This window comes from Melospiza melodia, chromosome 3 (assembly GCF_035770615.1).
Source record: "Melospiza melodia melodia isolate bMelMel2 chromosome 3, bMelMel2.pri, whole genome shotgun sequence".
NCBI lineage: Eukaryota > Metazoa > Chordata > Aves > Passeriformes > Passerellidae > Melospiza > Melospiza melodia.
In genome coordinates this window covers 56,177,372-56,191,257 of record NC_086196.1, presented here as the reverse complement: position 1 = coordinate 56,191,257, position 13,886 = coordinate 56,177,372, and the positions used below count along the sequence as shown (strand labels likewise).

General features: G+C 42.5%; 1 protein-coding gene across 5 annotated transcripts in view; it reads left to right on the top strand.

Moving 5' to 3' along the window:
- Nucleotides 1–12,933: 12,933 nt before the first annotated feature.
- Nucleotides 12,934–13,886, top strand: part of VIT (vitrin) — a 53,551-nt gene continuing 52,598 nt past the window's right edge. For all 5 annotated transcript variants that reach the window (XM_063151870.1, XM_063151869.1, XM_063151867.1 and 2 more), the window contains exon 1: nt 12,934–13,156. The gene's annotated coding sequence lies outside the window, so the exon portion shown is untranslated. The remainder of the gene's footprint in view (nt 13,157–13,886) is intronic.

Here is a 13,886-nt window from a genome sequence, read left to right as displayed (position 1 = left end):
CAGCAGTGTGGCTTCCGCTTTGAACCTCGCAGTCCTCAGCACTGTGACACATCACTGGGGCTCAAAACCAACACAACAGAGCCCTGTACACCATGCAGACATGCAGACATGCAGACACACAGACCTGCAGCTAAATTAACTCCAGAGGAAAATGCTAACAATTGTCAGTGCTGCCCACTTCCAGTCCTACGATGACATCTCAGCAAGGGCTTATGTAAAACTTCTCTCTAGTTCATCAACTCAGCCTTCAGTAGGCAGCAAAAAAGAAATGTCAGAAGTTATTTAAGAGTATATCTTTAGCCCTGAAATGAGTGCTTGTGCTTTAGCTGAGGTGGGAGAGGAGAGTGGGAAGAGGAAGATTGAGAAGTGTTCATGGTTATTCATATGGCAACCATGGAGAATATGTGTAGGGCTATTCATTTGAAATGTTGCCTTTCATAATGGCATTCAGCTGCAGAAATCTCTAAATATCACTTAGAAAGAGAGAACTCCTCTGCTTGCCTGGAAGAATGAAAATTCAGAGCTTTGGTTCAAATTTCTTGTACCACTTCTCCAATCCTCAGCCTCACTGTGTAAAATCTTGTGATAAAAAAGCTGTGTGACTACAACAAACCCCACCGTGGACACCTTTTTTCAGGAAGAGCCACCACAAATATTAACCCTTGCAAATCCATGATGAAATTACTCCCAGCCCCAAGTAACAACTCAGCATTGGTGTTTATGGCCACAGCAATATCAGGACACAACCAGGCCTGTACAATTTGTTGTTGATGAACTGAGGAAAAAGCTGTTGGTCTTGTCCATTTGCTCCTGACACACCCAAGCAGCCAGGATCATGCCAGCAGCCACCCTTCAGCTTCTCCCCACAGTACTGAAGGAGAAATAGAGGGCATCCAAGAGGAAAACATCCCCTCTTTCTTCATTTCCCTGCTTATATGTTTGTCTGTCCCTGGGAGCAGGGGGAGAAAAGGTCATCCCTTTATCCTAGAGAATTGAGACAGAAACCATATTCCCTTGCAAGCAACAGCAAAATGATTAATTGCAACTTGCAAAGACTTCATCCACATAGTCTTAAGATGAGGTGATAGAATATGTGAAATGCTGAGAAAGGAGAACACCAAGGCCAAGTGCTTGGGTGCTGCAGGATAAGGTTAGTCTCTCTTATTGAAATTCTTGTGCACAAAACTGTTCCCAAACTTTTTGAAGTTTTGTAGATTAGAAACAATAACCACACTGACAGCAGTAAATTAGACACCCTCCATCAACTGTTTATGGCATAGAACATGCATAGAACATACCACTCCACTCTCCCACTGATAGGGTGCCTGAGACAGCTCTTAGTCCAACCAGTTGATTTCCACTGTGCAAAACAGCTGATGGTAGAAGTGAGGATGGTGCAAATGTCTTCTGAAATAACAGCCCAAGTACTAACATCTAGTTCCTAACTTCCATCTTCTTCATACTAACTCGCCCTGTTGATGTTCACATGCACTTTTCATATAGATGAAACACCAAAGACATTACAAAATATTTTCAAAAACCTCTTCAAATAATAGAAAATAAAGAGAGAGAGAAATAAATTAAATCTAACATTTGTACCAGTTTCCTACATGTGCTGCTAAGCTCTTGATCACTCACTTTCTGAGCACTTCTTGTTTGTATACCTTAATTTGCATGAACCACTGTTGTAGAAGAGCAGAGGTGATGATGGAAAAAACCACTGTGCAGATGTCTTTTGAATTTGATTTATCTCATGTCTTTCATTTCTTGGATCCTTAGCAGACATCACCCCGATTTTGTGCCTCAACTCTGTGGCCTTCAGAAAGTTTAGCCTTGGAAATGTGAAACAAACTGAACAGGGAATTTACAGAAGTAGCTAGGCAGAGTTGTTTGGCAAAATGCATCACATACAGTAACACTAATTCCTTTCCCCATTCCTGCATGTGAAAAGAAACAAATGAAACAACATTTAGGAAACCCCAATTACTTTCCACAAATTAACGCTATTTATTTATTACATACAAATCAGGACTTGTTTCAATTTTCTTACTCATTCTTGTAGCTTGACTTTTTTCTAGATGATAAAATGTATTCACTCATTGGAGAAAAAAAAATTGAAAAAAATGCTGTAAAGAATTAATTTTCTGAAGACCAAAGAAATTTACTTTAGAGCAGCAGAATCTTTAAATGCAATTTCCAAAAAGATTAGTGTCTGCTTAGCTGGACTGGAATAGCTGGATGGAAACAATTATAGTTGCAGGTTCTTTACTGGCTTTCTCATGCACTGCCACAAAGGAGACAAAGTGAGCCTCTGATGGTCTCCTGTCAGGTAACTCCTGTAAGTAGTGACTCAGGGTATATATAGATAAGCTGTCCTAATCCCCAGCAGTGTCTGCTGGATGGCAGAAAGCCCATGAGAAGGACATGTGAAAGGGGAGCTCACCAAACACAGCAGGAGCTGTACACAGAACCACCACACCAGAGGCCTCAGCAGCCTCCATTTACAGCTCACCTGGGCTGGCAGCAGCAGCCTCCCTGCTCCAGCACACTGGAGCAAGCAGCCAGGGCAGTCAGGGAGCTGTAACAGAGGCCAGCATGTAATATTTCACATTGCTGCTGGCAAGTTTGGTTTCTTACCATATTATCTCACTCAGGGAAACACACCATTTTAGGCATCTCTGCAGGCCTGAAACCTTCTCTTATACTGGTGTGAATCAGGATTGTCTCCTCTGTGCCCCCTACAAGTGCATTGCACAAACACAACATGCCAGATGTTTCTCTCTGATCATAAATGTCTTTCACTTTATGGTAAGGGACTTACAAAAACCAACTCTAGCACCGAACAGCCTAGGATAAACTCACCATGCAGAGTTCAAAGCAGCTTTGGGATGCTCTGCTCTGGTGAGCTGTCAGTGGAGACACAAAATAATTGAGCCAGGATCTGGACACACCAAGGAATGGCTGTGGCTGTAACTCACTAAAATTAACACAACAGAGGCCTCAGTCAGCCTTGACCTTACTTTTCCCTGGCCTTCTGGGACTCACAACCCCTACTGGAATGCAACAAAAACAACCATTAGATTTTGCAGACAGAAGCCCAAGCACTGATCCCAGCACACATCAGGGTGTTGCAGGGCTGAGGATGAAGCAGCAGGAAATCTTTCCCTTTTGCCTGGTCCTGAGCTGCTTGGTCCCCAGTACACACATTTTCACAGCATGTGTCTTCAGCATCCTGAATGACAAGGGGGCCTTGTCATAGCCCTTCTAGTAGTGGGTGACCTGCCTGGTGGATGAGGGGAGGGCTGTGGATGTGGTCTTCCAGACTTCAGTAAAGTGTTTCACACTGTCTCCCACAGCATCTCCCTAGAAAAACTGGTTGCTCACGTCTCGGACAGGTGGACTCTTTGATGGCTAAAATACTGTCTGGATGGCCAGGCCCAAAGATTTGTGGTCAATGGAGTCAAATCCACTTGGCAGCCAGTCATTGGTGGTGCTCCCCAGGCTCAGTTTTGGGGCCAGTCCCTTTTAACATCTGCATGGGGATTGGGTGCACCTTCAGTAAATATCGAGATGACTCTAAGGTGGCTGGGAATGTTGATCTGCTTGAGGGTTGGAAGACTTTGCAGAGATGTGGACAGACTTGATCCGTGGGCTGAGCACAACTGCAGGAGGTTCAGTGAGGTGCAGTGCCAGGTCTGCACTTTGGTCACAACAACGCCTCAGGCACTGCAGGCTGGGGGAAGAATGGCTTCAGGACTGCTCTGTAGAAAGGAACTTGGGGGTGCTGGTTGACATGAGCCAGCATGTGCCCAGATGGCCAAGAAGGCCAGTGGCATCCTGGCCTGTTTCAAGAGCAGTGAGGCAGCAGGATTGGGAAAGTGGTCATTGCCCTGTACTCAGCGTTGGTGAGGCTGCACTGCCTTCAGTTCTGGGTCCCTTGCCTTACAAAGGATGTTGAGGTGCTGGAGATGTCCAGAAAAGAGAAAGAAGGCTTGTAAAGGGACTAGAAAATGTCTTGTAAGGAACAGCTGAGAGAGCTGGGCTTGTTTGGCCTTGAGAAGGCTCAGGTGGGGTCTCATCACTCTCTGCACCACCTGGAAGGAGACTGTAGTGAGCTGGGGGCCATTTTCTTCTACCATGCTTGCAGTGAGAGGACCAGAGGGAATGGCTCTAAGCTGATACAGTGGAGATTCAGGTTTGATATTAGAAAAAAATATTTTCATTTTTAGGGTGGTAAGGCATTGGAATAGGTTGCCTAGGGAAGAGGTAGAGTCACCATGTCTGGAGGTGTTTTAGAGGCCTAGGTGGTGGTAGTTTAAGGATCACAGTAGTAGTGTCAGGTGGACAGCTGGACTTACTGATCTTAAAGGTCTCTTTCAATATTGAATCTTCTCTAATTCTGTGATTCTATTAATGTCTGTGGGATCATGGGCATCCCTCATGCTTTTCTTTTTTCTTTTTCTTCTTTTTTTTTTCTGAATTAAAAATATTCAATTATCATAGAATAATAGAATAGTTTGGGTTAGAAGGGACATTTAAAGGTCATCTACTCTAACCCTCCTACAATAAGAAGGGAAATTTTTAGGTCAATCAGGTTGCTTAGAGCCCCATCCAGCCTTACTTTGAATGTTTCCAGGGATGGGGCATCCACCACCTCTCTGGGCAACGTGTTCTGATGTTTTACCACCCTCATTATAAAAAAACTTATTCATTTTATTAAATTTCAATCAAGCTTTCCTCAGTTTAAAACCTCTACCCTCTGACCTATTGCAACAAGCCCTGCTAAAATGTCTGTCCCTCTCTTACTTGTAGTACTGAAAGTACTGAAAATACCTTCTCAGATTTGGTTCTGTAAGCTCTGCACTTCTCAGCTTTCTTTTCTATAAAAGCTGTTTGCCTCTTTTTTCTTCTGATTCTTTTAAAGAACATGAATGGGAATTAAGTTTCCCTCTCCCAAAACTATTTTTCACTTTCTTTCATTGTTTGCCCTTCTTTGAAAAGAGCATTGAAAACCTAAGGTAGAAAATGTCAATTATTGAAATACTTGGAAAGCATTTACAGTACTTTTCACAGTATAAAAAACTCTGAGAAGTTAGCAAGCAGAAAATGTAGAGACTTTCCTCTTACAATTCTTTAGGAGATTTAATGCTGGCAATTATAAGAATGCAAATGATGTTTCCAGCTGAACTGTGCTTGTGACTAAGCAATTTATTAGAAGTAATTTACTTGATTTGGGGATCAAAACACAGAGCTCACCTTATGATAAATGGTTGTGTCACTGGAGGTGAGGACTGGAGAATAGAGCTTATTCAGGCAGATTTATTCTTCTAATAAGATTTGAAGAGTTTTTCCCTTTCTTTTACATGTAACAAAAGAGCAACATTTCTTCTCAAGGCTTGGTTTCAGAGAAGGATTTAAAATTTCATTAGAAATTTGTGTGGCACTCAAAAGAAAGATCACTCTCTTTGCTACTCTATTTCTACATTACTGAGTTTATAGTTAATTAAATTGCTACTGTGTTGAGTCATGTTTATGCAGACTGCCTCTCTTCTGCTTTTTGAGTGGAAATTGATAATGAAAAATAGCTGGCTTATAAAAAGCATAGATATAGACTACTGCACTGCAGAAACTTGTGTCTACATCTTCTGTCCCTTAGGGAACACCTCATCCCTCTCCATGGCTGGAAATGTATTGCTCTGTAGGGCTGGAAAATTGATGCCTGGGAAATATGGTGGAAATGAGCAGCCAAAAAGGGCACATTCCCCAACCCTGACCCCTTTGCACACACAGAGCAATAAAACCTTGGTCACAAATATCCTGAGGGGGAGGAAGGGAGGTGAGTTTCTTGCCTGCAGCCCTGCCTGCTCTGCTGCCCTGGGCAGAAAAAAGCCTTTCCAATGTCAGGCTGGTTCTCACACAGCAGGATCATTTTTTGAATAGTTTTAGTGACTGAGAGCAGTCTGGAGCTTCAATAGCCCTACAGTTTTGTTCACAGCAATGAACAGCTTGGTGGTGACCAGTTAAAGAAACACAGGAAACACTCTGTCTCATCCTGCTGGAAATGCAAGGAAGACAGGGGCAGGACAGGGATGTCAAGAAGGAAAATTCTGGAGTTTTTGCCAGTCAATTGGGATCTATGTGCCCAGGGATGCCCTTGCATCACTCTATATCCTCCTTCTACCTAGATCAAGTGCACCCCCAGCACCTTCCTCCTGCCCCATCCCTCCAGTAGGATCCCACTTAACAGTGTTAAGCCTTACACAGTGAGCCTGTGCACAGAGTCACATGCAGAAGGGCTTTTCATGAACCCTGGCAAATACCAGTACAGAAAATACATTAATCCACCCAATAAACACCCTGGCAGTTCTGGCCCTGCTGCATGTTTGGACACTTCTGCTTGCCAGGGAGGCACTCTAATTTCTGCATGTTGCCTCCACAAACAACCTGCGTTTTGAGCAGTCTTCAGTGCCAAGAGCCAAAGCTGGAGGAGACAAGGATAAGGGCACCACAGAGGAGATGCATTCAGTTGCTGGGAGGCAGCCATGAGCTCTCTACTGTGAAGTGGCTTTTACTGGCATCACCTATTTACTCTGACACCTGATGAGCATAAACAGAAAACGCATCGGGAAAATAGTCAGGAAAACAGACAGAAGACTGTTACTGGGTTTACATTTTCCAGTCTTGATTTGCAGTGAATAATTGAGTTTTAGTGCCCAGGTAAGTGGCACTGGGATCCAGAGTGAGACCTGCTATTCTTGGCAAACGGAATTAACAGTGGCAGTGATAGCATGTGGCTTGCACTGGAAGAGGGCAGACAGGGAAAGCATGGTGAAAAAGTCATTTGTATTTTGAGGGCTCTGGTCCTCAGCTACAAATTTCAACACTGAATCCATCAGTGCTGAGGCTTTTGATTAAAATGAACACTCTCCTGAACACATGATTTTACTCCTCATAAAAGAAGTCTTATGGTGATGAATCAGGTTTTATAGTCGAGCAATGAAATATATCCCACTTAACCTGGGAACACTTAGTCCCTACCTACACTGGATTCCAGATGAACAAAATCCATATGCTGCACTGTGTTGCACTTCAAGTGCAAGTGCATCCTCCACCTGTTTTCTTTTTTCCTGTAGACATATATCTTGAAATAATTAAAGGAAAGCAATATCTGAGCATTGCTTCTTTCTGCTGCAGTCCAAGAACTATAAGCAAATACACCAGACTTGCTGGTCCTAACTGGTATTTTCTGCATCTCCACAGTAAACACAGTACATGTTAATATGCTCTCAGAGTGTACAAACATTGAACAGAAAGTGGTAACTTCTGAGTTTGTTCAAATGCCTTCCAAGACTAAGTTCACCTTTTTTTTTTAATGTCTTCTGATAACTGTAGAGGCTGGCAAGGTCAAAAGTGATCACCTGGACCTTTAAAAAAATCCAACAATTAAAATGGTCACTGTTCAACTGGAAAGACTCAAGCTCTTCACGGATCAATCACAGAAAAAGGGTCCCTTTCCCATTCTCCACAACAAATCTTCATCCTTGAAGCCTGTGAGCCTGCCCAGCTGGGATAGGGATAGCAGGCTCCCAGGAACCCATTGCTCTGCCATACACTGCAGAAGACCCAGGGTAAGGGGCTTATCAGCTCTCTCTTGAACATTGCCCTGGCAAACCTAAAAGGGGCTGATTTTGCCATCTTTGGTCACTTTTTCAGTCTGAGGCACACAAAGATTTGAGGACTTGGGACTGACTGACAGAGCCCAGCTTTTCCACAGTCTCAGGAAACATGGCCTTTGCCATTTTCTCTGAGAAACACAGCATGGTTTTCATATTTACACACTGTAAGTTTGGTACACATCCATTTAGCCAAGCATGCCAATATTATGCATTCATTTGGACCATGAGGTCTCCTCATTCATTAAAAAGTGAAAACAGAGCCCTGGCTACCCAATTGCTCTAATTATTTTAAGATGTTTCTGATGCTGGCAAGGGCTACAGCACACATAATTTTGCCTCCCTACCTTTCTCAAAAACTAGACAAACACATCAATGTACTTTATATAAGCCTTACAGGAGATTGGTTGTTTTATTTACCTCAGGCCCATTTCAATATAAGTGCTTTAAGCAGCTAAATCCAAAAAATGTTAACCCTCTAGTTGCCTTGCCATCCCAATTACACTTTTAACTTCCCACTCTGTTCTCTCTGACTTTTTTTTTCAGGCATAAATGGTTTTTAAGAAGAATTTGCCTTAAGTGTAATAATGCATAAGTTAAGATTTTATTTAATGGAGTTTGAGTGGAAAAACTGCAGAATTTGAACTCCACTTGTTAGGAGTTAACTCTAACATGTGCAACCATGCTCTTTGAACAGAGCCAGCACTGCCAGGCTGTGCGTGACATCTTGGGGTGTTGTAAGATTCTGCTCTCTGATTCCTGTGGTAGTATTTGGTTGAAAAGACTCGAGGGTAATTGCTTGAGAGCAGAAAACTTTTTCCTTTCCGTTTAAGCACCTGGATGGGATTAGATGTGACATAGCTACATGTTGTCTGGCAGAAATCATTTAATTTGCCTGTTTTCTCTCCATGTATGCAGAGTCAGGACTGCCTTATTAAGCCCACACTGATCAGCTGAGCAGGTACATTCAGCACTTTCTGTGTAATGATCACAAGCCCGTTAGTTCAGTCTTGGGTCTCATATATTTCCTATTCATAACCTGGAGAGCAAATGATTCCATGGTTTTAGAGAGCAGTCACAGCCTTGTGCCAGATGAGCAGTGTTCACCTTGGGTCCCACAAGCAGGACAAAGATCTGGTATGTGAGAAACTCTCTACCTTCCAGGGGGAAAAAATTCCCAGACAAAGGTTGGATTTCTCTAAAAATTCTGCAGGCATATCTTGTTTTATAACATACCTGAAGAGTATTTTCTTTGCCTATGCCTACAGCAGCAGAGCCAAAATTCCTCCCGAGTGTTGGGGAGAGGAACAGAATGGGTTGGACTGGTGCACACACCTGCTCCACAGGACCTATGAGCCTGTCAGCCCTTTGCACAAACCTCTTGGAAGCAATTTATGGCCTTTGAAATCACCATCCTCTGCTCTCACTTAGATTTTGACCTACTCTGTGAACCTACTACAGAGTAAAACCTTTCTCACTTACTCTTTCCACAAAAGTTTGACCTATTCGTGTGAATCACTACAGAAAGGCCAGCTATGATCAAAAGATAATGGACCAAGTCAGTAATGAACTCGGACTGAATTTAGACATGTAAGCACAAGAAGTGCAAAACTACAGCTTTTTCTGATGGTTCCCTCACAGTAGCCTCTTCTCAGATCAGGGGCCATACCAGTTGGTGAGCATCAAACCCAGAACACGTGAGTTAATTTCATTTCAAAATAGGGGAGGTTTTCCCTATTTCATTTACCTGTGAATGAGTGCATGCAGAAAGAGGGAAGCATGAGGAATCCTACATTTTTTTGTTGGCTTAAATATGTAAGTCCACTAGTTATGTTATTTAAAAATGCTTTGTCAAAAACTGTTGAAGTCAGATTTTAATGAGGATTAGATTAAGCCCAGTGAGCTTCCCTTCAGTGAAGTCAGATTTTCAGCTGCCACCACCTAGTTCTTACCCAAAGCAGTGGGTAATAAACACTGTGTGCCTTGAAAATTCTGCATGACAGATGATCTCAAAATGCAGATTTATTTAAAGGTCTGTGACTGAGGTCTATCAGCAAGTGTCTAGTCTTCCAGGTTGCTGCTACCTCTGTTTGAAAATACCAGACTTCCTTACTGAGTCTTGGCCAGTTATCTCCTCTGTCAGAGCTAACATTGCCTACATACATATTATCTCTCTTTCTTCTATCTTCCAGAGTGAAGGTAATATCTGAACAGGTCACTACATTTTCTTCAAAAACCAAAGGACCTTCTCAACTCTCTTTGACTCTCTGGTCTTATTCACTGGCTGCTTCAGGGGACAGATAAGAGGTCTGCATTATTTTGCTTTCGGGCTTTGTTTCAATGGATCATGATAAATCCTGCATTAACTAACATGCACATGAAAATAGAGCACAGTAAAACTTTAAAACTACTACCAGAAATACTACTAAGAGTTGGCAGAAAACTAACTGAGGTGGAGGCCTCAGACTAGAAGCAATGGTGGAACACATGGACACATACAGATAGGGAGCACTTGTCCATCCCCTAGACAATCATGTTCAATACCTTTTGTCTTCAAATTAGTGGCTTCCTGACTGCACAGCCATCTCTTTTGCAAACAAATCTTTCCCTGTGGCAAATCCCAGTACCAAAGTAGTGCCATTCAACATGGTCTACCTCTTGTTTCTGCTCTTTGTGTTGTCAGCTCCTGGGTGGCTGGAAATTGCCTCTGTCAGGAAAGAGCACAGGCGACGGCACTCAGAAATGTTGTGATAAAAAGAGACAGTCAGTGCCCTCCTCGGTCTTTTGTTTTGATACTCCTCAGTTCTCCATTACAATCAATAATGAGAGGCTGAATACCCTGAATAATAACAAACCAGACAGTTTTCTTTTTCTGCCTACTCAGTGTTTCTGCTCCACAGTTCCTGGGATGCTCATTTCCAGGATGCCAGGTTAGTTCTCAGGCAGCAATGCAGAAATGTGCCACCCAACTGGCAGCATTCTTGGTCCTGAGCCAGGAGTGGAGCCGGCAAGGCTGGGAGAGCAAGGTGGGTGCAGAGTGGACAGGGCTGCACCATTGCTGTGTTTCTGGAAGCAACAAAGCCATGTTCTCACACCACTGCATTTGAGCAAAGTCCTGCCAGGACCACGCTGGCTCTTTGCCCGTGGTATAATTTACCCACAAACAAGATAATTCATCCATGGAAAATGAAAAGTGGATCTATCAGCTGTTTCTTTTGTAAAACTGCCACCCTGCAGCACCAACAAAGAAGCATAACCTTGGTCACGCCCTGTTGCTCTTGCTTTGACACCTTGTCGACAGCGTTCCACATGCCAACAGCTACAACCCTCAGTGAGCTGACACGGGCATCGGGACCTGAACCTCAGCAGGACTTTTTGCCCGTACCATCATTCCAATCATCTGCTGTGTCTGGCTTCTCTGTTCCATCACTAAACAACACCAGTCCAGCTGGTTTGATGCAGTCCTGTTGCATGCTCTGCAGGTGCCTTTGCCACCCAGCTGTGGTTTGGTTTGCCAGAAGCTCAGTCTTCAGTCCTCTCACTTGCTCTGGTTTGAGATCAAGGTTCCTTGGTAACCCACTGACCTGAGACTGTAAAGCAATACAGTAAAGCAATAAAGGCAAATGAACGTCTACACAGATTCCCATGGATTCCTGAAAACAAGCTGCTTGAATGGAAAGTAAGTGGCTAAAGACCAGTGAAGGTCTGTGCCCAAAGATTTTTGATTTACCAGCATCTGCAGGTAAGGAATTGTCATGGAGACTTCAGTCTTTCACCAGCACTGGGAAGTGGCACGTAGCAACTTAGCTACAGAACCCCAGTAGTTAGATATTTATCCCCTTGTACCTATACATCTCTAAACCTGTAGTCCTAAGGTCTTGGTCCTTTTGTCCCTCATTATCTGAATAATTAAACCTCACAAAGCCTTATAAAAAAGGTGATGATATCCTGAAATTGTTAACTTGAATTAATAAGACTTGGGACAGTGGGGGGAGGTTTTTCAGGTTTTTTCAGTAGATCTTCTAGGTAGAAATGCTAACAGATTTGCTGTCTGAAGAGGCTTTTTGCCAGTCCAGTGCATCCTGCCTTGCATGGACTCACCATGGCAAGCCAGAGCTCCTGTATTAAGAGAATAAAATGAATTATGGATCATTATATCTTAGTAACACAGTTGGAGCTTGCTGATAAACTTTTGATATTGTACTGTTTATTAATATGCTGAGCTGTTACACAGTTTCTGCAGGTACTGGTGTAGATATTTACAAGTACCAGGTAATCACCTTCCCTTTGAACTAAAGGCATTTAGGAGACTGTTAAATCAGGAATTACATGTCTTTCTAATCTGTGTTTTGAAGTCAATCTCCTGTATTTATACTAGATTTTTTTTCATCCATAATGATCTTAGATTAAACAGTGTATGTTCACCCATGGATGTTATCTATATGCTTCCAAATACCTAAATGGAATTGCAAATTATAGTTTACATTCTAGTATCCTGGAACAAGATACCAGCACTTTCTGTGATAATCCCATAAATGCTATGATCTTGATTATCTTAATACATTTTTCTTCTTAAAGTTACCCAAGAATTTTAGGAGACCTGCATACAGATACTTAAAGAAACTACTCCTTTTGTATATCTCATTTGGCCAGGTCACACTTAAAAAATACCAGTTTATTAGCCTTTGAGAGCATTTTATTAAATCCTCACATCCAACTTCATCAGAAAGAACCCTCATGCCATGCTTCTACTTCTCTGTGCCCAGACTTGCAAAGTTATTCTGTCACTAATCCTCTGTCTTCAGGGAAACTGCTGGGGGAATACGATGCTATTCACATAAGTAAAGGCATCACAGTCTGGCTCTTCAAAAGATATTTTTTCTCTTTAAACCTGATCTGCATCTAACTAATCTGGCAGCTATAATCTTTAAGGCTGTGTGGTTTACTCTCATCTACTAGTTCTAGTTATTTCACCACAGTGCTGAACTGCACAGGGAGACTGAAAAAAAATGAGCCACAACATCAGCTGAGTAAAGCTTCACTTCCCAAAAGAGAAAAACTTGACAAATCTGACAGGCTAGTGCAAAAGGAGCATAGAAATCCCTACCAAAAATATGTGGGAGGGAACGTATATTTAAAATAGGACCGCCTAATTCAGCTGCTAAATCAGTGTAAGGAGCTCTGCAGTCTGTGTGTGAGGGAGGGAAAGACAGAGAGAGAGAGAGAGACAGAGAGGGAGAGAGGAGCAGAGGGAGGGAGGGGGGACAGAGAGCAATGTGCCTTTCACAGAGCTCGGAGCTTGATGGGAATGTTTGATTAGCTCCTCTCTGAAAGAAAAAAGGTGTCCAGGCCTCCCTCTGCTGCCTGCCTCTCCTTCTCTAGAATAATGTTGGCTGGAGTTTGGGATACAGAAAAGCTTGGAAAAAAACCCACTTTCATACTGTGTGGAGAAAAGGAATAAAAAGTTGCACACCTCCAGCAAGGTAATTCTGATGTTGTTTTTCTACTATATTTATTTAGGGGGGAGAGGGGGAAGTTGTGTTTTTTGCCTGTTGATAATAGTTAAATATTTTCAGTGCTGAGAAACTGTAGGGACATAATGTTTTATTTAGCATTCCATCTGTGTGCTTAGGATCAAAGACCTAAGAAGATGAAGATATAAATGTAGAATGAAACTGTACTTTACTCATATATACTTCATAAAGTATTTATGAAAGCATTAAGCCCCTGCTGTTAAAGTGGACACATATACTCACTGCCTGAACAGCAAGGGCTTAACTATGTGATAAAGAATGCTGTATATAAGCCACACACCAATAGACATTTATTCAAGCCTTCTGTTCAAATAGTTTGTGGTAGACAATGCAACTTGTTCCTCAGTTTAAAACTGTTTTGGTTTCAAGACTTTTTCACCAACTCTTTTTAATCAATAGGAAGATGTGTGTTGTACCCTTAATAAACACTACCTGACACTGGGGAACACTAATCTCCAAGGCACAGAGTGGAAAATGGTATTATTCCAGGGATGTGTGTTTCTGTGGTGTGAACTCTCTTAGTAATGGATAGATGCAGAGTATGAACAGTACAGTAGCCTGGACTCCATACATCCTTTTGTGCTGAGTGCTTGTTTTGGTGGCGAGGCTCCAAACATGAATAGCATTGTCAAGCCTGCCACAGCCACTCAGCTCTCTGCAGAGATTAGAGTCTTGATAA